The 27,722-nt window shown below is 56.7% G+C and overlaps 1 protein-coding gene across 10 annotated transcripts in view; it reads right to left on the bottom strand.

Moving 5' to 3' along the window:
* Positions 1-22,773, bottom strand: part of EPB41L1 (erythrocyte membrane protein band 4.1 like 1) — a 62,828-nt gene extending 40,055 nt beyond the window's left edge. For 3 of the 10 annotated variants that reach the window (XM_037402177.1, XM_037402178.1, XM_037402179.1), the window contains exons 1-2: positions 22,629-22,706; positions 13,339-13,388 (exon numbers count right to left, since the gene is read on the bottom strand). The gene's annotated coding sequence lies outside the window, so the exon portion shown is untranslated. Of the gene's footprint in view, positions 1-13,338; positions 13,389-21,849; positions 22,026-22,628 lie in introns of all 10 variants that reach the window. The other 7 variants (XM_037402174.1, XM_037402175.1, XM_037402171.1 and 4 more) reach the window with 5 other exon arrangements.
* Between the last annotated feature and the right edge of the window lie 4,949 nt (positions 22,774-27,722).

Raw genomic sequence — 27,722 nt, 5'->3', positions numbered from 1 at the left:
TTTTCCAGACAATCACAATCTTCTGATGTTTTCCATCAATAGTAAAGCAGTTCCCCCCTTGCCTCACACCAAAGGCATCCTCCAGTTCCCAATGACTTGGCTCCTCCACCCAGCAAGCACTTAGACGTGCACACAACAGGCAGGACTAAAGCACGAGAGCACAGGCACTGCTCCCCACAGGCACCCTGTGCAGCAGGGCTCTATTACTGCAGAAGCAGCTGGGCACTGGGGTGCTGGGAGACACTTCTACTGCTCACCCATCCACCTCAACCAGTTCTCCCTGCAACCATGAGGTGCTTGCAGACATCACCCCTCCATCCATCCATGAGCCTTGCATCACATGTGCAATCATGGCATTGCATACAGGCATGGTCTCACAGCCACGCTGCCCGTAACTCACCCCTTTGCCATCACACCCCCTCCAGGCCTGCTCCCTCCCACCCGCGTGCGTGCCAAGAGCATTTGGAAAGGAAACATCAGACCAACACAGCACGACGTTCTCCTGCCCAGCAGGATGGTGTGAGCTCAAGTAGGTCACTCTAGGAACACGAAGGATAGTGTGAGCATTCCCTCTTCGCCCCAGCCTGTGAGCAGACCTCACACTGGCCCAGCCGAGCTCTTCTGCACTGTCCTGCTCACTGGACCAAGGCTGGCCCACCACACAACCACACAGCACCAGGACCCAGCCCTGCCACAGCTCCTGCCTTCAGGCAGGGAAGACCAATGAGGTTTGAACCAGCTGGCTGCAGAGATCACCACCAACTGACCACAACAGACTGCTCCCAGCAGCTCCCGCCACTCCAGCAGAGGTGACTGGTCCAGCCCAGAGCCTGCTCGGTGATGGAGGGCAGAAGATCTCACTGAGGCTGGCTGGACCTGTCCCTTCCTGAAGACAGGACCAAGCCTGTCTTCTCAGCAGGCTTTAAATCAATGCAGGGCTTTGATGGCTACTGCAGGCACCTTTGTCAGGAGAGGTGGTTGCCTTCCAGCCCCAGGCAAGCCTGGCAAGCTTGGGCTGTTGAGCTGGTGTGCCCTGCAACCACTGACCTGATCTGCAGTTCCAGAGGGATGCTGAGCTGGGGAAAAGGAGTCAAACCCAGGGCTGAAGCAGCTGCTGAGCACCATGATGAGACACGGATGGTGGCTCTTCATCGACAGGGTACACGACAGCCAGGCTGGAGCTGCCAAGCAATGAACTGGGTCAAGCATGGAAAAATATGAGAGTAAACAACACCTGTGGCAACACACTCATGTGAGGGCAGTGATGCTGTATAGCACCTCCACAGGCCTTGGGATCCACCAGGGGGGAGGAGCTCATGGCATGGGGCTCTCACCTCTCCGAATGGGGCTGGCAAAGCTGCTCTCCTGCAGCAAGCTCAGACTTAATTGACACGTGTTGAATCTGTGTTTGAGCAATTATAGATTTATATTATGTCAGCAGTTGTCAAGGCCTGGACATCTGCTCACTCATCATGCAGGAGCCAGGCAGCGTGGTGACATCTGACCCCAGAGCAGGATGCTGGGCTTTTGCTAATACAGCTGACAGGCAGAAAAGTGCCTCCCCCACCACAAATCACACTGTCCTCCACTGGCATGGCCCCGGGGAGGTGGGCAGTAACCTGCTTTAGGGTTAAAGCAGGAGCCTGAGCTTACTTCACCAAACTACACGCTGGGGGCTGGGCTCAGCTCCCCTGCAGCTCCAAAGGCATTGTGCTATGGGTCAAAAATGAATCATGAGAAAGCTGGGGGGGGAGTTAAAAAGCCACCGAGTTCACAGGGAGAAGGCAGGGCTGTCCCCCAAGTCAGCCAAGTTAGGCACCGATGGCAACTCACTGCCTCCCCAGCTCCGCTGCCAGTGTCGAGAGCAGCCAGGGCAGAGTCCATTCCAAGAGACCAAACCTTCCCCCCAGCACGCTACCTCTGTGCTTTGGCCCCAACCATTTTGACACCAGGAAAAACCAGGGAAGAGGAGCATGACCTCTGCTGCATCCCTGGCAGGGGCACAGGACAGGCCTGAAGCACCACCTCCTCCAAGCCTGCCAGGATGCAAAGGCAGCATGTCCTCTCCCTGCTGCCCTGCTCCTGCCACACACGGCACCACGTGGTTGTTTTCCAAGACCTGGGCAATTTCAGGCCATTTTAAACAAGGTTTCACTCCTACCCTTTTGAGTGACACCTCCCAGCTGAATAAATAAGTTCAGGAATAAATTGCTGTGACCCCTTGCAGCAGACAGCTCAGCTCAGAAAGCCAAGAAACACCTTCCACACAACTTCATTAACATGCAAATGAAGCTTTCTCAACCGGTGGGTCAGGAGAGCAGTGATTCAGCCCTTGCAAAAACACCCTGTACTTCTCCAGATGAAAGTGCAGCCCAGACACCACCCATCACTGAGATGAAAGAGCTGGCACAGACCACAACCCCCAGCCACCCCTAGTCCCCATCCCTGCTCCCAGAGTCCCCCGTGAGCACGTGGGATGGGACCAGCACCACCAGCCATGGCATGCCGTGTGCCATCGCTGAGCCCAGCTGGACACCACAGCATCATCTTCTTGGCAGACCACAACCCACCCACTTAGCAACACTGGGGACTTCTTTGCTTTCCGTGGCACCTAAGGGTCCCTCCGGTCTCACCTGTTTTCCCCTCCAAAAGCCAAGTCCAGTCGATGCCCTCAGCCACGCCAGGGCCCTGCCTGCCCCTGCCCAGTCCAGGGCAGCCCCTCAACCTTCGGAGGTGCCAAAGGGCTGATGCTATTCCAAAGCCCTCCGATTTCAGCCTGACTCCCTCACACTTCAGCTCCCTCCCCCTGATGACAGCTACTCGGAGCACAAGCAGAAATGCCTGTGTGCCACCAACCAGCTGAAAACGAGCCCCTGCTCCCAGGCAGAGCCACTGCTGCTGCTCCCCAGGAGCCATCCCTGCCGGCCACCCACCCCAAGGCATCCGCGAAGCAGCTCAGCAGGCAGGTGCAGGCAGGCAGGCAGCACTGCCTCCTCAGGAAGGGAGCCTGGCAGCAAGGCTGCACCCTGCCAGCACCGCCGCTGGCTCTCAGGGACAGGAGCATGTCTCGGCAGGGAACAGCTTGCCAGTCCCCTCCCTGACCGCGACGGCCACATGGCCATGCAGCACCTTCATGCTGGTACAGCCACACCAGCCCACAGGCTTACAGGGACCCCAAAGCACAGGCTCCCAGCGGCAGGGTGGCAGCTCAGCCACTCCGGAGCAAAGGGCGCATCGAGGACAGACCCTCACACCAGGATCCAGCAGCAAACCAGGCAGACCCTGTGCCAGAAACCACACAGCCACCAGAACCCTGCCCCGCACCACCCTCCACTGGCTGCCCGCACCCTGCCCGCTGCTCCAGGCAAAGCCAAAGGCTGCTCGGCTTGTCCCTCTCGCACTGCAGGCAGCTCTGTAAAGCCAGGAATGTGCCTCTTCCAGGCAAACACATACCTTTTAAAAGGCATGCTTGCACTGTCAGCAGAGCTCAGAGCACACTAGCAGTGGGGAGACAGATTTATGACATGATGGTGCACCCAGGGCATTCAGCTCTTCCGGCAAAGTTCCAGCAAGAAGCACTGGCTGCGGGCAGGAATATTACTGGAGAGGGCAGGGAGAAAGCAGGTGGGTTAACATGCAGCACACATCCTCCAATGCACACGGTGGACCAGCACTGTGGGTGCGCTGAAGGGTTTAAGCCACCACCCAAAGCAACCTCCCCATCCTCCAGCCCCTGAGCAGTCATTGGCACAGCTCCATCCCACGCTGCAGGATGTCATTTGACCCAAAGACTTTCCAACACCAGGCTTCAGGAAGGTCATAAAGAAAAGGGACCCAGGCAGAGTTACAGTCGCCTCAAGGAACACCCCTGAGTAGGGACACCTGAACAGTACAGCCACCGACATGTCCCCTAAGCCTTTCTGTACCACCCAGCCTTCCCGTACCGCCCTGACTGCCCCTGTCTCCCTGCAGCCACCACCTAAGGAGGACCGAAGGCACCCAGGCTCCACTGGGACAACTGTCTCAGAGGCAAAACATACTCCCCCAGCATTTCGCAGCCAGCCCACCCTGCATCCACAGTCCCCAGCCCAGCCAAGGAGCTGCATGTGAGCCAGGGGGTGCAGGAGTCCTGGGCTCCCCACTTTTTGCCTTGCTTCAGTGCCAAATGGCAGAACCAGGCAGGGAAGCAGCACTGAGGTAGAAGCCCCAAACAAGAGGGTCAACAGAGTTTCAAGACAACCTCCTTCCCCAGGGTGCTGGTGTCGGTCATCTTGGGCAGAGGAACCCCAAACCAGGGTTCAGCAATTCCCAGAGACGCGCTGGGGTGCCCCAGGACAGGGTGGTGCAGGCAGGGCTGCGCTGCCTGGGGATGGAGGGGCAATGCCAGAGCAGACAGGCAGCAACACAGGCAGAGGTGCTGGGGATGGTACACAGAAAGCTCCACCTCTGCCAGTTGCTTAGCGACCAGCATCCCTCAGGAGCTACCTCACCTGCGTGTCCCTGGCAGCGCCAGCTCTGCTGGAATGGCTCTGGCAGCAGCGGTGAGACCAGAAACCTCCACCTGGTACCCACCAGCGTCCCCCCTTCCAGCTGAAGCACAAGGGTCTGGCCATGCCAGGCACATGCACTGCAGCAGTCTGTCTGTGCACCCCACCAGCCCCCCCATCTCAGCCCGAAGCCCTGCCTCAGAGCCACGGCCTACAGGAAAGGGAGCAGCACTTTTACATGAGACAGACCCACCTCAAGTCCAGCTGCTGCCTCTGGAAGCTGACAAATCCTAGATAGGGAAAGGAAAAGGATAAATGGAAACCATTTCGTGCCGTCTGAGGCCATCTCAAGCAGTTAGCCTGGCTGACCAGGAACGAGCATCTCCCACAGCACCACACAACCTGCCTTCCCAGGGACACCGGTGTGCCTGAGCCCACCCCGCCCCTGGCCCAGCATCAGCCCTCACAGCTTGGCTCTCCCCTAGCTAGTCCCCAAGCTGCAAAGGGTAAGTCACAAGCCTCAGCGTCACTGTTGCTTCCCAACCGATGAGGCAAATGTACTTGGGAAAAATCCCTCCAAACACCTCAAAACTCCTTTGCAGGGAAGAAAAAGCTTCAGGTTCACAGGAAGAAAAGCAGCAGATCAGTAAGTGAAACAGGCAGGAGCTGGAGCTCACAGAAGAAAATGGTTCTTGCAGCACCTTTTTGAACACTGCCTGCAGTTTATGCTGCTGTTCATCTCACTTCTGAGTGAAGACAGATTAGCTGGCTGGAAAGAGGAGGAAATTGCTATCCTAACCATGGAAAATCAAAACCGGAAAATAGACTTTCTGGGGCTTCCTTAAACTATCCCTGGCACTGGTGCTCTAGCGGAGGTCCAACCTCAAGAGCAAACCAAGCTTCTCCTTTGACTCGGCACCTGAAAAGCTGATTAATCATCAGCACTGCAAGAAATTGACGTGACAACAAGCACACTGCCCCAAAGTCTCGTTAAAAAAGCTGGGGGGCTTCCACGAGCTTTCAACCCTGCAGTAACAGCCTCCTTGCAGCTGGGTAATGGTTGCCAGCCTGCAGCAGCCAAAGGCCTCGGGCATTAAAGTTGCCCAAAATACTGGCAGTTGGGTCTCCACAGGTTGCTCTCCCAAAGGCCCCCACCTTCCCTTGCACCCCCACCCAGGGCCATGCCAGGGGGCAGGGGAGATGCTACTGGCTGACGTGGCCCAGCATCCCATGCCCAGCTTGCTCACCAGCATCATCAAAACCAAAGGTGTTTCCGTGAACAGAGTAGCTTAGCTGGGTTGCTCTTTGGGGTTTTAAGATATGGCAAGGCGATGCAACAAAATGACTACTATAGGTTTTCTTGAAACAAATTAAAAAAAAACATTCTTCTTCAAAGGAAGGTTTAATAAGGCACAGAGGACTGGTCAAAGGCATCAGCAAGGCCAGGGTAGCAACCAGGAGCCGCAGGAGGCTGGTCGGCTGAGCTCCACACCGTGTTCCCCCCATGCTCCCCCGTGCACGACGGCAGCTGGCTGCTACCGGAGACCCAGCCACTGACACCTCTCCAAGCGCTGCCTTGATCTGCTCCCCAGAATACAAACAACGCCGCCACTTGGGATTTATTCCATTTGATTTGTATTATTTTCAAATACGAAGTTTAAAATTCCCTTCTCCCTCCCCCCCACTCAACTGTGAGTGGAAGCCTGCCTCAGCCCCCTCGGGTGCGGGCAGGTCTCTGCCAGCCGCAGGCAGCTGGGTGGGTGCAGGTCTGCTCCTGCTGCCTGGGCTCACTGCCCACGCTGCGCCTGCTGTGCCTGCAGACCCCGCAGGTATCCAGCCCAGGTATAACACCAAGTTTGCCACTTCGTTTTAACCCTTTTCATCCCTGGCACTGCTCCTCCACTTCCACGCAACCAGATGCCAACCCTGTCAGAGGGGTGGCAGGAACCAGAGTCATTTAGATGACGCACAGATATAACCCTGACAAACAGCTGTGCAAACCCATGTCAGGGTCAAAATTGAGAGAGATGCACAGAGACCCCCAGCTCCCACTGCGGAACTCCTCCAGCCTGGTGTTCCTCCATCCAGCATCCTCCAGACCTCACCCCAGGAGGGACCCACTACGCCAGCTGGCCTCCCAGGCAGGAGGCAGACATTTTCTGGTAAGCAAATAATGCCGGGTTTTGCTTTCTTTCCCCCAGTCCTTCCATTTTACCTCTTGGACAATCGTGAGCAGTTGTTTTTCTCGGCTGTTTAACCTCTCTCCAGCTCCCAGAGGATGTATGCTTAGCACCTGCAGAAGCTCATCTGGCTTTGATGTGTCTCAAATTCTACCCCCAGGCAGGTGACGGGTATTCAGGGAACTTGGACAATTAAGCAACAACAGAAGGAAAGGCTGGAGAGGAAGTTTAAAAATAAATAAATAAATAAATAAAGGGGGGTGGGGGTGGTAAGCAAACCTGAAGGAAGCCTCTCTTCCCCACCACACCCAAGGCAGAGCCCCAAGGTGGGCAGAGCCCATAATAACCACCAATGCCTCCTGCTCTAGTGCTTGGAGAGGAAGGTCCCAATCCAGGCACCCTGGACACAAACTCTGCTCCTGGCACAGGAGGGTGCTGCAGCCAGCCTGAACACAGGGAGCAGGGATCCCATCTCTGCAGCCAAGCTGGCACCCCCGCAGCACAACCCAAGAGAGAAATTTGTCTCCAGGAGGTCCTGGACACAAGCGGCTGGCAGAGGCAGCAGCACTCCCCAGCATACGGGTTGTGCCAAGCAGTCCTGGGCACAGGCTGCCACGGCTCCTGCCCTCCCAGCTACACTGGGACAGCCTCAGCCCGGACCAGGGATGCAAAGCCAGTGGCAGCTCCCAGGCACCTCTAGCAGCCCAGTCCTTCCCAGCCTGACCCCTCTGTCCTGCAGAGCCCAGCCTGGTAGCAGGGTGGCCGGGCATGGAGCAGTGACACCACGATGCCGCAAGCACGAGGCTCCAGTGCTCGCACTGCAGCATCAGGGGAACAAGACAGAGAGGCTTCTCATACCTGGCAGCCATCCCTGACGGGTTTGCTCCTTCCCAGCATGGCCTCTGGACAGTAGGCAGGACCTTCCTTCTGGAAGAGAAGTCTAGACTTTCCAAGAGAAGGGGCTGCCAGTCTCAGTCACCACACGGATGAGACAAGCAATAGCAAAGACACCTGCCACCCCAGCCAGCCTCGCACCCCACACCAGCATCACCCCACAGGGGCCAGCACAAGGGACCCACTTAGAGATGGCCCTGGCGCATGGGTCCCTGATCCGTATCGGGCACGCTCACGTTTGGCCAGCCCTTCCCAGCCTGCCCCAACTTGGGGCATCCATCCAGGGCACTGGTACAGCCACAGCCACCAGTAGCCACTGGTGTGGGGGCTCCATCGCCAGTGCCTCCCGGGACAAGGCAGCACACACTGACCGCTCAGCACTGCATCCCCTGCAACAGCATCAGGGACAGCCACTGGGGCTGTCACTGGTGGCAGCGAAGGGGTGAGACGGCAATCCGCCTGGCACGGTCGCAGCATCTGCCACGTCTGAACATCTCCGTCTCCCCGGCAACCTGGGTACCAGTGCCTTCTTACTTGCAGCTTAGCAGTCTTGTACAGCAAAAGCCATGCTGAATCCGTAGCAGGATGACAGCAGCCCTCTCCTTTCCTTGCCCTCCTGCCTTTTCCATCCAAAATTTATCATTAAAACATAACCTTGTGGTGAGAACAAGCAGTAGCATGCCAGGGTCACAGGGAGTGCCAGCACTCCTGCTCATCCCACCAGCCACCACCACCATGGGGTTTACTGGGCACTGCTGGGCTTTTGGCTGGAGGGAAGTGGGACCTGTGCAGCAGCCACATGTGGAGTGACAGATGCGGTCTTAACGCTGGCTACCTTGAACGGCCTGGGCCATTACGTGCATGTGGGAGCAGGATGAGCATCCTCCAGGTGACACCAGTGGCAGGGAGACCCAGCCTCACCTTCCATCCAGCACATTTGGTGGCCTCAGAGGCTCCGAAAACTCCTCACCGCAGCACAAAGCTCCCACTGGTGCCCTGCCAGCTTCCCCATCACCAAGTGTTCTGCCTTCTTTTCAGGTGGGGAAGGACACAAGCCAAGATCTGAGTCGCAGGGCAGCACACAGCTCCATGAAGAACTGGCCCTTTCCCAGAGGTCCCTGAGCAATGTCACAGTAGAGGAAATATCAGCTGTGCTGAGGAGCCTATCAGCAGGCTGAGATGCCGTAAGCAGAGGCACGACAAGCCCCCAGTCCCCATGGAAGGGCCATTCCCTGAGGAGGCACCAAGAAGGCAGGCAAGCCCTGGCACCCCAGACCTGCACCCTGGATGGGGCTGAGCCTGGCAAGCTGCAACGAGGGGAGCAGACTGTGCCCCACAGAACCTGTTAGCCTCCCACTCAGCAGCTCTGAGCACCTGCTCTTGTAGCTGCTGAAGATGGGAAGTGGCCCAAACACTGTTTAACCCCTTCAGCAACAGGGAAGAAAGCCAAGAAAGGAAAATTGAAAGCTTCCATCCCAGACCAAAGGAGAGAGCACAAGGGCCGTGGGGGAGCCAGGCTGGAAGAAGCCCAAAGAGGTGCCACTACCTGCACCCATCTGTTGGAAGATGACGCCCTGGAACATACACATGCCAGGGTTGGGTGCTCTCCTGGACATGGTCCAACCTCTGCATTCACCCTTAGGAGCAAGTCCTGCAGATCCCTGCCCTGCGCCTGCTCAGGCGCTGCCTACAGCTTCCCATCCCTTGGTTCCTGCTGTGTCGACAAAGCTGCTGAAACACCAGTCCCAAGGGGCAAGTCCTCCTCCACAGGGATCTGAGAACAGACAGCTCTTCCTTTCCACCCAGGCCTGATGGTATCACCAGCTTAGAAAGGCAGGAGCCCATCCTAGCCTTTCACACCCTCATCCAGAATCAGTGGTGAGGGTAGTACATCGTGTGGGAACAGAGCGCGCTCTGCCACGCTGAGTCCTGCTGAGGACTTGGGCGAGCACACGGCCATCGGAGCAGCAAAGCTGCATCTTCCAAGGAAAGCCCCATCTCCTCTGCCCGAGCAGACAGTGCCACATGTCAAAGGTGGGGCAAGACCACAGCCCCAGCACAGCTTTCGGGCAGAGGGCTTGGAGATGGGTGGGTGTCCCAGCCCACCCCAGCTGTAACACAACACGGGGGAAGCCCAGCTCTTAACTGATATGATGCAGAAGAGGTTAAAAGCATCAGCCACAGTGAGCAGGGTGTCTGGCCAGAAGCCAGCCTTTCCCAAGCTGAGTTTAAGGGAACAGGCAACACTCACCAGCCTTCAGGGTGCGCATTGCCACATACCGCAAACCTGTTTGCACAGCCCAGGCCAAAGCAGCTGGGATGGCACAGCACGGAGTAAGCTTCATTGACCAAGGCATGTCTTGCAGTGAGGATGGGCCCCAAATCAAGAGGAAAGTGCACCAGCAGCCCTAAGCCAGGGCGGGGGGAGCAGGCACAGCACTGCCACTGAGCCAGCACCTGCCCTGCAGCAGCGCTGTGCCAGGGGCTGGCAGCGCTGCCTGCCCAGCCAGAGTCCCACTGCTGAGCAGGGTGAAGGGCAGGGGGGAAAGAACAGCTTCACCTTCCTAACTACTCCATAAAACTGTCAGCGTTTCTCAGGCAGAAGGTGATCTGTGCAGCATCCTGGACCAATTCTTATAATGAGCTAATCCTGCCCAGGGGTGCTGGGGAGGCACCTCAGCAGCTGCTCTGTGCTCATCTGTGCCTTGCAGCCATTGGAAACCACCTGCAAGCAGAGTTATGGGGCTAAACCATCTCAGTGCTGCATCCAGACAGTGCAGAGGGCTCTACCTGGGGGACGGGGCTGCCCTGCTGCAAAGCTGGCTGTGCCCTGCTGGCCCCTGCACGTGTTTTTGGATGGGAAAGAGCTGCCCAGGAGGTGCTGTGGCCAAACAGAGCAGTCTGTCTGGTAGGGACCAGGCTCTCCAGGGAGACACCGGCACCACCAGCACTGCAGCCATCTCTCCCCTCCTACACCAAGCTTCAAGCAGCCATGGCACCAGAGTGGAGCCTGGGGCTGGGCTGGTGGAGCAGATGGAGGGAGACTGAACCAAAGGCTGTTATGGCAACAGCCATAACTTTTGAACCCTCTTTGAACCCAGCTCAGGTAGCTGCAGATATGCCCTGTGGCTGACCACTGCAGAGCACCAGCAAGGCACCTCAGACACACACCAGAAGCAGGCAGGGGTGTTGCAAACCATGTGGACCACCCATCACCAAGGAACGCTCTTCCTCCACCGGTGACAATGAAGAGCAGCTCCTGTCCCTACTCCAGGTCACCCGCTGTCTCTGCAACAATCTCTGCTTGCAGACAAGAAGGTAGAGACCATGGGTTCAGCCGTCTTGCACTGGGATGTAGCAGCCAGGGGGGATCAGTTACCTTACATGCAAGAAGAACACAGGACCAAATGCCGTGGTAACCACAAGGCCAGGCTGTAAGCAGCGTGTTGGAAGAGGAGAGGAGCTTGAGTAGGTGAAGAGCACCTAGAGTAAGAGCAGCCACTGCTAGCAGCCCAGCACAGGCACCTCCCATCTTCTTCTTCCAAAGGAAGGCCCAGGCTGTCTGCCTACAGTCATCATCCTCTGGATCCACAGCCCCAGAGCCCTGTTTGGGGTGTAAAGCAGTGGCTACGACATGCCATTTTCCCCAAGGTAATGGTCACATCTGGTGCGCCACTAACAAGGAAGATGGAGTAGTTCAGTTGGAAGGGACCTACAACCACAATTTAACTGATGACCGTCTCTTTCGAGCAAGCTCCCAAGGAGACAGTCCTTCCCCTTCACCCCTGCCTACCAAACCCAGCAGCAAGCCCGTCATGGCATCCAGGAGGTAGGGTATTATACCAGCTGTGAGGGAGCTGTAGAAATACAAAGAAATTAAAAACTCAGCACCAGCACAACCACTGTACCATGACCGGAATGTCAACAACCCTTCCAGAAGCCAGGGGACACCTCCCTCGGCACAAAGCAGCAGCTGGCCCAGCTCTGCTGGCAAGGCTTTGCTTGCCGGGACTTGCCAGGGAGCTGGGACCCACGGGAGACTGGCACACTGCTGGGAGAGTCTGCCCCGCATGCACAGCCACGGAGCAGTTCTGCTGTGCAAGTGCTTCCCCAAGTCCCCAGCACTGGCTCACAAGACACAACTGAAAGAGGGAAACATGAAACCAAAGACCCCCAGACCTGGACCACCGTCCCCCAGCAGAAGTGAAGGGTTGGCTGGGTACCAGGAGTGGTGGAGGTGGTGTTGTGTGTTGCATTCCCCATGTCACCCCAGCACGGGGAACCCCGACAGGGACTTATACCCCCATGCAGGGGCTGAGCTTCCTGCCCAGGAGCGAAACGCTCCCACGCTGGCGGTGGCTGGTGCCCACTCTCCCAAGCAGCCCCCCTCGCGCGGAGCCCCACTGCAGAAGCCCACAGGCAACCCGCCCCATGCTGGAGGCAAACTGAGGCGTGTGGCGATGCAGGATCACATGCACTCCACCACTGAAGCTGAGCCTGCACCTCTGCCTCCACCAGTTCCAAAACTGGCCTTCACCACCCAAACTCTTCAGCATACAGAGGTGGGACAAGAAGCCCTGACATCCTCCTTGCTTTCCCTACAGGCACACCCCGCCCCAAACACAGGCAGAGCTGGAATCGTGCCAGACCCACAAAGAGCTTTCCTGGAGGGATGGTCTTGTAGCACTGCTGGTGAGAAAGCACTCATAAAAAGCAACAAGCTGCCCCATTCAGGGCCAGAGACACCTCTAGCCCTGAGGAGCACATCACGGCAGCCCATCGCAGCCCTCGGCAAGGACACGGATCCCCTGCCCGCACCCAGGGTGCTGCCTGCCTCTGCACCCTTTGCCTCGCGTGCGCAGGAGCCAAGCCCCAGCAGGCAGCGGGGTTCCATGGATGCAGCGAGCCTTGCCGTGCATGAGCCGCATGTTCCTGTCACCCAGGCAAGAGCCAGGACAGCAGCCATGAAGCTCCTTGTCCCCAGTTTTCAGATGACAACACCTTCCTCCCACCTTGGGGCCAGAGCGAGGGTAGAGCCCCTGCGCGGCTCCCTGCCCAGGCTCACCTTGCAGGTCAGGGAGCAAAAGCAGAAGTGAGACCTTGTCCTCCCATCTATCCCCAGCCCCACACTGTCCGCAGGATGCATGGAAGCAGCTCACATCTGGTTTCACATGGATGACACTGTGCAAACGTACCATGCACTGGGGTCCTGGGGTGAAGCAGCCCACCCAGATGGAGGGGCCCCAGGGGTCTCCAAGAAAGTCTGGACCACATGCTCTTTCAGGCATCCCAGCAATTTAATTCTGCAGTTCGGACCTATCGCTCTCCTCTCCCACCCCTCGCCCCCAGCTGCCCGGCGGTGGCAGCCTCCCCAGGATGCACCTCAGGCCAGCCGTGCCCAGCCCCCGTGAGCTGGGGACCTGCACCAGGCGGAACACAGCGGCTGGTCTGCAAACATGCCATCTGCCTCCGATGCTCCACACAAAAGAGAGCCTGGAAACTCAGCACTAGAGAGTGACATCCTAAAGTCGGTCTGTCAGCAGGCAAAGACCAGGAAAAAAATGCCAACATGTGAAGAAAGCCAGAACAAGCCCAAGCCCAGCAGTTTTGTGCTTTGGTGGTAGCAGGCCAGATTTTCAGTTCTGCCGGGGGTTTCTGGCAGACGAACCTCCCTGCAGCACTGGCTCCGTGCTGAGCCACCCCTTCTACGCTACAAAAGCCACTCAGCCTCATGTGGGATCTGGAAAGGAGAAAAAAAGCTTTCAGGATAAACTCACGCTGCTTCCGGGGTCTGCTCTCAGCGCTCTGCTCAGGCACGACTCAGAACCTGCAAAGGAGAAATCAGATTTGGTTAAAAAGAAAATAAACCCTTCCCAGAGATGATGGCAAGTGCATGGAAGGATGTTAGCCAGACACTTCATCACAAGATGGTGCCTGCGCGGCTCGAGCGCTGCGTTTAGACTCCGTACAAATCTGCTTGCTGGAGAATGTAAGCTCCAGCTTACGTTAGATGCCACTTTACTCTCAAAAAGACTGATGTGAAAACAGCACCTTCTCATGCAGTCAGTCTACCCGCTGTGTGCGTTGTGAGCCAGCTCTGCTCATTTGAGTGATAAAAGCAAATATTTACTAGAGGCAGTGCCGCAGAACCAACACACCTCCGAGAAGTGAAATAGAGATACCCTCCTGGCACTGCCCAAGTTCTCCTTTCAGGGCCATCTGTGCCACCCCATTGTCACCTGTCCTTCTGGCTCACCGGCACGGCCCCTGCGGTAACGCCAAGGGCGGCATCTGGTCAGCAGGGCTTTTACCCCAGGTAACGATGCAGATCAGTGATGCAGGACCCACGGGAGCCAGCCCCACTCCCTCATGCATGGAGCTGCCAGCAGCTCTGCCACACCAGCAGTAAAATCAGCACTTTTAACAGGAGCAGCCTCAATCCTGCCACAGCATTTTCAGAGACACTTTTTAGATTACGAAAATCTAATGGAGGGGGGAAACTGCCCGGCAGACACTACTACAGTTACATGAAGGAGCCAGCACAACCTCACGGCACAGCAAGGCTACCTTCTGCTTGTCCAAGGGTCAGTTTTCAGACATACCTTCAACAGGCAAGGGCCATCCTCCCATAAGCACAGCAGCAGAGCAGGTGGGATGACCCACCTATGCAAAGCACCCACCCCTCCCATGGATTCAGCAAAAAACCTTTCACTCTGCAGGCAAACATCAGCTGTGTGCAGCCCAACACAGCTTACCCTGAGTGACACTGACCCACAGCACTCTCCCAAGAGCTCACCCAGGACACAAAAGCTGCTCCACTTTCCGTTTGGACAGAGTCCCCAAGCAGCACAGCAACACGCAGCAATGGACCCGTGGCTGGGCAGCTACCATGTGGGGCTCCAGCCGTTCCCTCCTGGACAAGGACAGGACCCACTGCCGCCCCCCTGGCAGAAAACCTGATGCAATAAGGCCGGGAACGTCACCTCCAAGGAAACAAAATCACCTTTGAGCAGGGAGAAACTGCACCCCAAACGATTGGCATGAGAGGTATGGGAAAGAGGAGGGAATTACAGCCACCACCTGTGCAGGGTCCTGTCCTCGCTCTCTGCTGCTGTCACACAAGGAGAAGCACAAGCAGGGTGTCACCAAAGGCTGCTTCTGGGCACGCTCTCATACACCCCTGCCCATCAGGGACAGGTTTCTTTGCAGCGACCATGTACGCTGGTTTTACTCACTCAGCTGTCTGTCTCATGGTGTGGGGAGCAGGGCCGTGATGCAACACGGGGCACCCCTGTACCTGGCCAGCCAGCACCAGCACTGGCTGCACCCACAGCCCCATGTCCCCCCACCCACACACACCACGGGGCCACTGTCACGGGGCCTGAACACCCCACACCAGTGCCCAGCACAGGAGCCGAACATGCGCCCTGGTGCACAGCTCACTGCTCTCCCAGACCTGGAAATGGCATTTCCCCAACCTGCTTGCAATTACGCAAAAGCCTGCACTGCCCACGGACCAAGGGATGCCGCTGGCATGTGGAAGCTACTGTCCCATGCCACTATCTACGTGCCCACACCCACAAGAGACCTCTGTCCTTCACTTGCCTCCTCTCCTCATGCAGATGCCACTGCCCAGAGGCTAATGAGCCAAAGGAGAGAAAAGCCCACCAGGAGAACTCTGCCCTCTCCCAGTGGCAGAACATGCGGGTGCCCCAACAGGCCAAGCTGATCTGGGGAACAGACACCAGTATCAGCAGCCCCTGCTCCCACCTGCAGACCATCACACAAAGCTGTGGGGATCTGTGGGGCACTCTCCCCTCTTTGGCATAGCCTCTGTGGCCTTGCTCCTATTCTACCAAGCCCAGCGATTTCTGCCTTGTGCTGTTCCTGGGTTCATACACTCTGCTTTCTCCCATCCCAGCTCAAGGATGCGTCAAGAGATGCTCAGCAGAGATGGTCAGGCAGACACACAACCAGGGACAAGAGCAACCGGCTTTCAACAGACCCAGAAGAAGGGGTGCTGTGGCCACACTGTGTTCCTCCTGCAAGGGAGGACGGAGGATGCAGTCACCAAAGGCAGGGCAACAGAGCGCTCCCCGACCTGCCTGTGTTAACACTGCCAAACAAAGCCCCTGTGCTCTCCATCAGACACCAGCTCTGCCTCCTTCCCATCTTCTGCTGCATGAAGCAGCATTCGCTGGGGCTGGCTGCATCACAGCAAGCTCTGAGCTATAGACATTTTGAGATCTGAGCTACTGCATCAATTATTTTCATATTAATGAAGTGTTCTGAGAATACAGGCAGAGGGAGCAAGACCCTCCCCCAACCCTGCTCACTTCTGCCTACAAACAAGCAGCTCCCCGTAACACTCCTGCAAGCAAAAATCCATGCTAGATTGCATCGTGATCACCTGCTGTGCAGCTCTCCCCGGCACCAGGCCAGTGTATCTCAGCCACAGACACTGCCCCAGGCTTGAAAGCATCCCCCAGTGACCCACATTGTCACAACGTCATCATCACAGCCATCCAGCCTGACCCTGATGGGGTGAGTGCAAATGCTGGCTGTGGAAGCAGGCACTGGGACACCAACAGCATCCAGATGAAGACTGTGGTCCGTGCAAGGGGCAAATCCTGCTCAGCACCACTGGCAGGCTCAACCGCTGGCTGGGGTTAGGAGGGAGGCCAAATCTGAGCCAGCACGTTGCAAAAATGCTCATGGGTACACCAAAGGGCAAGGAAGGGGACAAGGATTCATGCTGCCCTCTTCACACATCTGCCGGGAGCAGGCACGTAAGCAGGGCAGGGCAGCACGGCAGCCCCAGGGCAGCTCTGCCAAGCGCGACTGGAGTGAGGTCCCACTGTGCTGGGATCACATCAGCGTTGGAGAGCTGGGAAGGCTGGGCCCAGCCAGGCTCTGCAGGAGGTGACCATGGACCACAACCTGCGGGCCTTTGGGCTGCCCTGCCCACCCACGCCGGGCTGCCGCTGCGCCAGGGTGGGGCTGGGCTCCAAGGCTCTTGCAGCAGCACAGAGGCAGCCAGGTGGGCTCACAGCAACGGTGGAAGTTGCATGGACAGCTGCGTTTCCTCTACGTCTTGCAGTAGTTCCAACGGTCACCCTAAAGCCAGCTGCATTTCTTAGAGATGTACCTACCACACATGAGGCCAAGGTGACAACATGGATTTACTCATGCCATACTACCAGAAAGCATTTTTTGGTTCCCTGAAGAAGAGCCTCAGTGAATTTGCAGAAGTAATGGCCCCTGCCTCACGTAGGCATGCACACACCCAGAGCGAGATCAGAGCTCAGAGGAGGTTTCTGTTGCTCTCGCCAGGTCACTCTGCAGGACCTTCACCTGTCAGGACTTGCAGTACATCTCCTAAAAGGCAACACTGCTGAAAATTCAGGCTGGAAGCTTTCCACCCCGACATCCACCATCAATGTCGGGTTTATACTCTTGCAACAAATTGCACCTTCCCACTGAGAGCAGCAGACCCAGCTGTACAACCACCCCTTAGCCCTCAGCTGCTCTCCCACTTGGAGACCTCTGCCACATCCCTCTCATCACCAGCAAAACAGAGACCCAAAGCTTTGTCAGGTGCCACACCATCCCATGCTCAACGGGAGCTCCTGCCAGCAGAAACACTGCCAGATCAATAGTGCACCTAATTAGGGCATGTAATTGCTTCTCTTATACACGGGGGTACTGCTTCCCCAATAGGATCATTAAGAAAAACCTGCAGGATCCCTCCCGGCACCGAAGCCCCTCACGCGTGGCCGGTCCCATGTGGATGGGCAGGTGGAGGATGCGAAGGGCTGGTCCGCACCCCCTCCCGCCCTGCAGCCCACCAGGGTCTGCACCTGCCTGCCTCTGGCCTGGCCAGGGTGGCTTTTGGCTGGCACTCACCCCAGCAAGTACAATTAGCTGATTACAAAGGGGAATGTGTCATTTAAAACGCACAATCAAATTTCCGGGCCCTTCTGCCCATAGCAAAATGTCTCGTGAAATGGCTCATTCTGTTCTCCCATAGAAACACGTTTCCTTTCAAAAGCCTGATATGAAAAGAGGGGGGGGGGAAAGAAAAGGCAAAGCTAAAAATATCTTCTGAAAGATACCACGACAACAACAGATTTGCAGGAAAATGAGGTGGGAAGGGGGCTGTGAATGCGTTAAGATCCTGTTTAATTTCTCCCCAGCCACCTAAAAAATCCACCGAAGGCAGAAACGATACCTCAACATTTCCTTTGTGCAGGAGATGACTCCACCCTGTGTTTTCCTCTCCATCTGATACTGGGGGAAGGATACCAGCACACATCTCGGCTCCGCTGCGTGGCAGCGAGCAGGGCCGGCAGTGGGTTAGTAGAAGCAGAGGGAGGAAGGAGCCGGTGGGTGGAACCTGGCAGCAGGGCTGGGCTGTGAATCCTCATTCAGCATCACCTCAAACACAGGATGGTTTTACGTTCACGCAGCACCTAGCCCTGGTTTCCACCCCATCATCAGGACCTTGCAGAGGAGCGTCAGTCTTTGTGACTGAGAAGGGGTCAGGGACAGCAAAGCCCAGTGAGATGCCTGCAGGGTCCACTAATAGCTGGTGGGCAGCGGGCTGGTTTCTGAAAGGGGGGTGGCGCAGATACTGAACTGCCACAACGTTTCATCACCGCAAAGAGGCCAAGTGCCTGAGTAAAACTGCTGACGGGCTGGCAACTGCAGATCTGCAGCTTCAGCCTCATTTGCCTCATGTTTTCAGCACAATAGGGTCAGCCCGGTCTCCCCTCTCTGGGCTGTGATCACACCGAACCCGCGATGCTGCTCACCCTGACCCGGCTGCTGCCCGACACACCGCTCCTGCGCTGGGCATCCCCGGCCTGGGCACCCTGGGCATTGCTAAGCCCCCGGGGAGCCCGTATTGCCCTCTGGAGGGCAAAAGACAGACCAGCAGGAGAAGATTGAAAGAAATTCCTCTTCCAGCACTACCATCCAGGTTTTAAGGCTCTGTCTGCTACTCCCATCCTCCCAGACAGCAAACCTGTGAGTGTGCGTGAGCATGCACGTGGGCATGCACACACTATAGGCAGGGCGCTGACTAATTCTCAGCATCAGTTCAGAGCACCCTCAGCTGTGTACTAAGACAAGCAGACATGAAGTATTTGTACCAAATCACCCATCTAGGGCTCTAGGATGACTGCACCTTTCCACACAGTCCCACAGCTCCCTGTCTGGCACAAGGAAAGCAAACCTTGGCTTCTGTCCCAGTTGTACAAAAGCTCAGCCCAGCAGCTCTTGGTACAGCTGCCTCCGCGCACCCCCAGACAGTTCACCCCCTTGGAGCAAGGCAGGGCGGAGGGAGCAACTATCATCCAAGACAACGGGGGGGGGGGGGGGACGACGACGACGACATCCGTGGGGCCTGGGCGCAACACCCCGCTCTGCACCAGGGTACGCTGTGCCAACGGGAGAGCTGCTGCAGAAAGCAGCCAGGGCTTCCATGGTGGAAGATGTGGTTCCCAGATCTCCTTCTCTCCCCTTTAAGGCACACTTAGGTCCTGGACAACATACAAGCTTCTGCCCCAGGACTGGGAGGAGAGGAAAGATGGAACTGCAACTACAAGGCAATACTGCAACATGTCCTCACCAAAGGCAGTCTCCTCCCACCATGCTTCCCATCTCCTGTAATCCAGACAAGGTGATGTGCATGAAAAAGACTGGTCCACTCAGCAAGCTACCTCGCTGGCAGTGGTGAGGCTCAACTTTATAGACCCAAATGGCACAGGGCAAGTGCCGGAAAGGAGCTGCCAAAGGAGACTGTCCTACAACTCCCACAAACACATACGAACCCTTCCAGGCTCAAGCCAACAATGAGCACGGGTCGAGGCTCAAACCCCAGCATCCCCATGCAGGAGGAGACAGCCAGGGCCAGCCCCTCCGCTCAGCACCACAGAACCGCACAGGTCTCCCCGTGCCATTGCCCCAGTGGTGACAAATCCAAACCTGCTGACTCAGAGCCACCCGACTGCTCAAATGAGAACAATAAGCCACGCAGTCATCACTGTCACAGCCTCAGTGCAAGCACATTTTTCAGTGCCATAGGAGTCCTGTATTTGTAGCTGTACAAGTCTTTCTGCACAGGAGCTTCCAGCAACCAGGGACTCAGGAACCTCTGCCGTTTTGTGTTTCTTCTTTTGTATCTATGCTTAAAACAGAGCTTCATACTCGGCTCAGACCTCCAAGTGACAGGCACCACATGAAAGTCTACTATATAGCTAAACACAGGCCTTACAGACGCCCACGCTGATCTGCTGCAAAGCTTAAGCCCATACTCAGCCCATCTCCTCGCACACACTTGCTTCCCCATCAGTATCCCAGCTGTCACTCAGGCACCATAGTGCTGTGCCCAAGGCAGCAGGGAAATATCCCCGATCCATGGCCAAATAAAATTAAGGCAAAGGACACTCAAGTGATGTCTGTGAGACCAGGCAGGAAACTCGGAGCAAGCCCAGGAACAGCCAAGCCCACCCCCTGCCCTTTAACCAACAAGCCATTCTCTGCAACTTCCTAATTTAGAAACATCATTAGCTATGGGCAAGATTTCTTTTTTCAGAGACAAAATTAATCAGGCTCCTGACCGGTCTGTCTGTCTGTCTCTGCAAACCCCCTCTAGTAATGCAGAAGTCATCAGCAGTGCTAAAGCAAGGAGGAACGCAGGCAACACAGAGTGACGCTGAAGTTATACATGGAACGAGGGCTTGGTGCTGCCAGCAGAAAGCGTGAAAGGCTGTTGTGTAAATCAGTGAGAGATCCAGCTCCTCACCGGGACCAAGGTCATCACCCAGAGTTTAACAGGGAGCTCAACTACCTGGGGGAAGAAAACTGATTTTTAATATTTTCCCCATTCTACACTGCAGTGACTTCTTCAGCTGACCCAGCCACTCCTCCTGGCCACCCATAAATGACATACCAGAAGACACTTACCCTGGAAGGTTGTTGTGGTGGTGGCAACCACGGCAGCAGCCCAGGCAAGGGGGCGCAGCAAGCTCTGAGCCTGCACTGGACAGGAAAAGTACCGAAACCTTCACCCCCCCATGCCAGGAACACAGGCTCTCTTCTGCCCTCATGCTTTTTGACCAGAAATACAACACTGGACTTCAAAACCCTTTTTTAGAAGCATCCTCCAAAACAAAACATGTCCTCTGAGGGTTTTGGAAAATGCTGATTTCTCAAAATATTGGTAAAAATAAAAATTCTGGACAACTACAACATCAACAAGCAACCAAAACAGCAAGGGAAGAACACATCACCTGCAGCCAAAGCCAGACCACTGTCAACACAAACGCCCAGGCTCTGCAGCTGACCCAGAGCTGCATCACACCCTCCAAGACAGCCCACACCCCTGTGACCCAGCCCAGGGCTCTGCTCCTTGCAGGGATGTCTGGTTTAATGACTGCATTGCCATCTGAAGTTGCGGCTAAAACAATCAACATGGCACAAGGACGGTGCAGAGGAGGCACCTCACACCCTGTGAGGGACGCGTACACCAAGGGTCTTTGACACCAATCGTGGAGGTTACCCCTGCACGAGGAGGGAACGCTCTGGGAGGAAGAGGGTGGTTGAGGACCTGCCACACACAACAACAGCCAGGGTCCACTACAGCTTCCAGAACATGCCCAGCATCTCTGCACCCAGCAGAAACCAGGGTCCTCATCAAGAGCACCCCAGGGAGACTCAGCTCCGAGCACCCTGGGGAGGCCTCCATGGGCAGGCTCCATGCCTACCAAACCAGATTCTTAAAATAATGTAATTAAAGAGTAATTCCCTTCTTGCCAGGATCATCACCCAAATCCAGCCTTCCCTCAGCTTAAAACTTGCTTGACAGCAACAAGGGCACGCAGTTGAAGGCCACTAGAGCAGCTCTCCAGCCCGCAGCCACAGCCAGAGGGGTTGGACACATGCAGAGCCCTCCAGCAGGGTGCAAAGGACGCAGAGATCCACAAGGCAGCCCCAAGGAGCAGACCTTGGAAACAATGTGCTTCCCACATCTCCACTTGTTTGGAAGCAAAAATCACTTTGGACAAGTCTAGCATGAGAAAGCTGGAGGGAAAGTGACAGTCCAGTGCGGAAGGAGACTGATGCATGGGCTGGTCTCTCTAGGGATGCTGGAGAAGCCACACCTCATCCACAGCAGTGGAGAGGGGGCTGATCAGGAGTCACCTCACACCATCTACAGCTGAAGCAAATACAGCTTCTCCATCGTCTGCTCCTGCAACACATCGTGAATACTCGACCGCACATACCTCGACCATTGTTTGTCCACTGAAGGGTCCCCCACCATAAAGCGCTGAAGGCTGGGCATGCCGGAGGGAAACAATACCGCCGCGGGAACAGCAGGAGAAACCGTGTTTTATATGGAAACCACCGAGAGGGAAAAGGGCCGGGCAGGTCCTCTAGTACAATCTCCCGGGTAACCAGCCTATGGAGAAAATGCTGAGCTCAAGGATACCTCCGGAGCCCACCTCCTGCCATATGACGATACTCCAAAAATAATCACAGAAATATGCGCGGACCCATTCCAAGTTGCTCCTGGCTCTCCGCTCATTCCCCTCTAATGTAAACCGTCTCCCTGCAATCACAGCCCGGCAGCCAAATGCCATTACGGCAACCCGCAGCTCGGGGCTAGGGGTCCCCGCGGCCGGCTCGCCCCGCGGCAGGGACCCGGCTCGCGCTAACGCCCCCCCGCGCTCCGCGCTGCGGGTGGGAGGCGCCGTGCCCTGCCCCCCCGCGCCGGCCGGACCCCCGTGGGGAGCCGCGCCCCGAGCCAGCATCCCGCCCCCCCGGCGGGCAGGACGCGATGCGGCTGGCGCCCCCCCTCCTGCCAGCGGCCGAGGAGAGGAGGCCCGACCGGGAAAAAAGCTTTCCCAGCGGCAGGGCTGCGCCTGCCTGGACCCCTGCCTGCGAGCCCTGCCTGCGAGCCCTGCCTGGCGCCCTGCCCGCCTCCCCCCGCGGGCAGCGGCCACGGGGCTGCCGGCGCTGCCCACCCTCGCGCCCCCCATCCCCGGCCCGCCCGGGCGCTCACCTTGGCTCAGCCCGCTCCGCCGCCGCGGCCGCCTCCCGGGCGCGGCCCCACGCCGCAGCAGCGGCCGCCGCCCGCCCTGCCGCCCCTGCCGCCCCTGCCGCCCCTGCCGCCTGCCCGCCGTGCGGCGGGAGCACAGCGCAGCGCGGGGCGGGGCGGAGCTGCCGCGGCTCTGCGGAGGGGGCGCCGCCCCCCCGGCTCCGCAGCGCCCCGCCCAGCTCCGCCCCGCCCCCCGGCCCGGCCCGCCCCGGCCCCGCCCCGCCCCGCCCCGCCCCGCCCCGCCCCGTGGGAGCTGCCCCCGGCCGCGCGGTGGGGTGCGGGACCCCCGCGCCGTTGGGCGCTGCGGGGCGGGGGGCGGCGGGGCGGCTCTGGCGGCGGAGGAGTTGCTGCTGCTGCTTCCACGCGCGTCCGGGTGCCCCACCCCCCACCCCACGGGCAGTGTCCCGCGGGGGCACCCGTGATCCCCCTTTTACGCTACCCGGCTCAGCTCGGACGGCTGCGCCAGCCGCTCCCCCCTCCTTCCGCAGGGAAGGAGCTTTGCCTCAGTGGGACTCACCAGCATCGTTTTGCAGCCCCCCAGGGGGTGGTCGCCCCTTTCCTGGAGCGTCCGGGGTGGGCTGCCCACCCAGTGCCTACCCAGTGTCCACGGCCACAGTGCTGTGTGCGGTGCTTGCATGGGGCACCCCCAAGCCAGTTCCCCAAGACCCCCACAGCACCAAGAGACCCCACTTGTGTATTGTGGGTGTCTCAAGGCAATCCACCCCTCCCAGGGGGTGCAGGTGAAAAGGGGGGCAGCTGGCATGCACCCACAGGGCGCATGGGTACTGGGTGCGCAGCACAGGTGCCCTGGGTGCGTGGATGCATAGGATGGATGCACTGGCCTCTACGGCCCTAGGTGAAACCTTCAGTGAAGTCAGATTGATGCTCATAAACGGGCAATGGGGCTGGAGGAGTGCTGCACACTCATCCCCCTTCGCCCCACGGATGCTGAGGGGCAAAGGACAGCGGGGATGGCACGCACGGGTTAGCGCTGGGGCTGGTTCCCTTGTTCCCACAGCCCCCCGGCTGGTACCGAAGCCCACTGGTACGTGCTGCACCATATGGAGGGCTCTGAGCAGAGCAGTGTGTCACGGCCCTGCACCTCCCCATAGGGCCCTGGCTTTGCTCCGTTCTCTCGTAGTGCATCTGCCCTCAGTTCCTGCGTTGGTCCTCTGAAGTTCGGAGGGTGCAGCCCTGCGCAGGACCCCAGGAAAGGAGGGTATCCAGCAGTGAAGGGCAGGCTTAGGGACTCTTCCCAGCAGGAAGGTCCTGGCTGCTTCTGCTTGTCCTCTGCAAGCCGGGGCTGGCCTGGGGAGGCTCATCATGGTGTGTCAGCACATGGTCGCCTGCCTGGCAGCAGTGGGTGCCAGGGCTCTGTGCTGGCTGCCTCTGGTTGCTGCCCCTTAGCTTCCTTCTCGCCAGCCTTTGGGAAACCTGTCCTTCCCGCTCACACAGGGAACCTGACCCCTATGCCACCACGACTGGGATGAAGCACTGGAATGAGGCAGGCTTTTTTTTTTTTTTTTTTACTGCTTTATAAAGTGCCTGCTTTATTAGCCACACTGAGCCTTTTTTCCTGACAAACCACATACCAGCAGAGAGTACCAGGAACAAAATGAGGCTGCATGGTCCAGTGGTTCGAGCCAAGGCAGCGATGCCAGCAGGATTGTGGGCTCTAATCCCCTGCTGAGCTGTTGACTCACTGTACAAACTCAGGCAGGTCCTGCTGCTTTGTGCCTCGGAGAAGCCCAGCTGGAAAGTTGGGTAAATAGCAGGAACCTCTTGGAATAAAAACTCCACCCTTGAGGGAGGGCATTCATTTACAAATAAAAGACAGTTCATCTGGCTGCTCAGATTCCCCTTGCAGGCATGATTTTCACCTCCGGCCCTCCACCACTGCGCATCATTCAGGCACGACGCTGAATAGGTGCCTCACCTCGCTGTGGGGGTGGCTGTGCTTCGAGTGACATCATTCACGTGTCATGCTGGGCTGAATTTGTAGGGAACTGGTACAGGAGAAAAGTAGTACCGTATTGTTGCAAAAAATAATTGCAACTGTAGCTCTGCGCAGTGCCTTGAGGACTGTTACTGCCTGTTTTCATCTTTCAGGTCATTCAAAGGAAATATAGCAACTTCTACTCAATGGGTCAGGTTCTGTCATACTCCAAAGGAAAATCCAGGAAATTTAAATGTGGAATTCACTTTTAAGTGAATTTGTGTCAGATAAGTCAGTGGGTGACCACGTTGGCAGAGTTATGAGCACAGACATCCTTGGTATAGTTCCCCAGTACCTAATGCAGGGAGCATTCCCCTCACAAAGCCAAGGAGCCAGAAGAACATGTAGAACAAATTCCTCCAGTGAATCCTTCACTCTCCTTCTCGCAAACAGCCCGGCAGGAACTGTCTCCAGTTCCCACCACGTTAAAACCTGAAACTCTTGAACAGTCCTGAAGACACAGAAAACAGGCTATGCATGTACCTGACTGTTTAGCCCTCTGCCTGCTGAAATGAGGAAAAGAGCCTGATCCGCAAAATAATCACCTGTGAGCTATAGGTCACCCCACCATGTGCTGGACCCTCCCCTGGCTATTCAATAACAGACAAATGAGCTTTCCTGCATCTCTGTCAGATTCCTGCTGCAGCGATGGGAGCGATGGAGATACTTGCTCCAGCCACACATTGCAGATGGGGTGACAGGGATGGGACAGTAAGACTCCCCCCAAAAAAAATAATGTTGAGGAAGCATAAACTTTACAAGGTTTTGGGGAGCTTAACTGAAAACTTAAAGAATTAAAGAAGTCAAAGAATTTAAAGGACCTGACATTTGCTCAGTTATATTTTCAGATAAATCAAACAGATTTCCAGAAAAGTTAGTTGTTTTAAACACCAAAGGCAGCCACCACACAGCTGGTGGGACTGCTTCTGTCTGCCCGTTGGGCACTGGAGACCTTTGCTGCCCAGCAGTACACAAGGAAAACCTGTGAGCTTCCCGCAGTGGCGATGTGAACGGAGGAGCCTGCACGCCCTGCTCACCGCTGGCCAGCAGCTCCACGGGAAACCCTCCCAGGAGTCAGGTCATTTTTGCAACCCAAGTGAGGATCTCCTGGCCAGTTTCCCATTGTCTGGCAAAATCAACTTGAAACAACAGCATAAGAAAACACAAATGCCCATAGAAATAAACAAGGACTAGCATAAATCGCAAGGGCTTGCAGCTGTTTCATGGTTCAATGTTAGCATAGGTTTGGTCACCAAGCTCTTGCCATATCTCCTTGGGAGCCTCCAGGCTCTTTTATTCCAGCAAGTTTTCCCCTTACAATTTAAGTTTGCCATGACTCTGGCCTGGCTTTATGGGATAGAAAGCAAAGAGGATCAGAGCATCTTCCAGTAGTGACCCCTGAGTGTATTTCTATGTGGAAACCTGCTCTTCCTTGGAGAAGAAAAATGGGATGGGTGGAGCTAGGGGTCCAGCTTCAAAGGTGGAGCTATGAAAAGGAAACCTCCTCTGAGGAAGAGCACCTTGGAGTTCTTGGAGCTCCACCTTCCAGGCACAGAGCAAACTGCTAATGAGAACTTGCAATACAAGTGTCAGGGAAGCACACCGCCAGCTATTAATAACCACTGCAAAATACTCTTAATCAGATTTAGAAACACAAGGGATGCAGCAAAAGCTGAAGTCACTTCCAGCACAGGGTACACATGCCCACGTGTGCATACCCCCACCACACACGTACTGGTGCACCACTGGCTCTGCCTTCCCTGGCGGGAGGTGCTGGCCGCACAGGGGTCCAGCCCTGCCTGTGAGCCAGCACGCAGGCCACAGCGTTCAGCAGAACAGCTGGCTGCACCCAAACCCTTTATTCCATAAAGCCCAGCAGCACGGAAAAAGGGGTGTGCATGTCTGTGTGTTTTTTGGGAGTAGGTTATTTTGGGAATCCCCGCCTGAGCTGCTGCTAGTGCTGATGCTCTGCGATAACAACCTTTCATGCCTCTCGCTTGTTTATGCAGGGCATGAAAAGGCCCTTTGTGCAGCTCGGGGAGCTGGCTGCCAGCTGGGATTAGTGAGACGCTCCCTGTGTGCTCCTCAGCTCCATCTCCCTCAGCAAAGTCCCTCGCAGGGAGGCATAGGGGTGCCCACGGGCTGAGGAGGGCTTGCAGTGATAGCCACCCTGCAGGAGAGTGACCTTGGCTCCTCGTGTTGAGGTCCTGGGCACTTTCTGCCCTTCACACATTGTGGATGATGGGAATACGGCGGTGAACTTGGGTTGCTTCACCTCCAGGAGCTCAAAGCAAATGTTGCCATCCAAAGAAAACATTTCCCGCTCTTGATGCCATCTTCCTCCAGGCTGTTTGAGCAGGATCCAAAACTCAAAGAAGTCCCTGGGGCTGAAGTGTCATCAGAGACATCAGATCAAGCCCTTATCCCTGCATGTCTGGAGCCCTGAAGTCTTGGGGACGAGCAGGCCTCCCACTGCCTTCACCCTCTGCTTCCTAAGGAATGGGACCCAGTACCCGAATGCTGTTGGTGCATGCTGACCTCAAGACAGCTGGGCATACTTCCCATCGTTGCGCCCATGGTGAAGAACTAGGAATGAAAGGGGTAGGAAACACATTTTTAAAATTTAACTCAAGGAGATTAATGACCCGTGTAACAGTTATGACACATCCCACCTTGACGCCTTGCAGGGCTAAGAGGATTGCAGCAGAAAGAACAGCAGCGCTCGGGGAGTCAAGGAGGAAGGAACATTTGCCCGTGTTACAAGCAGGGAACCTGAGAGCCAGGGCAGGACATGGGTTGCCTGATGCCACCCAACGGAGCTGTAACGAGGTGCAAAAGTAACCCCAGAAAGCACTGGAGCTACAGCCATCTCCGCAGATCTGTGGGGCAGATGGAGTCAGCGATAGGGTTAGGAGCCACCAGCAAAGAGACTGATGATATTGGCAAGGGATTACTCCTGTCCCAGGAGCTGTGGGGGCAAGCAGGAAGGACCTGGCAGGTCCAGCTCCCAGCCCCAGCCCTCTGTGCTCGTCCTGCCCCACACAGGAGACAGCCCTGTGGGA

Source organism: Falco rusticolus, chromosome 10 (assembly GCF_015220075.1).
Source record: "Falco rusticolus isolate bFalRus1 chromosome 10, bFalRus1.pri, whole genome shotgun sequence".
NCBI classification, from domain to species: Eukaryota; Metazoa; Chordata; class Aves; order Falconiformes; family Falconidae; genus Falco; species Falco rusticolus.
Note: the sequence above shows the minus strand (reverse complement) of the source record. Positions and strands in the feature narration are given on the sequence as shown.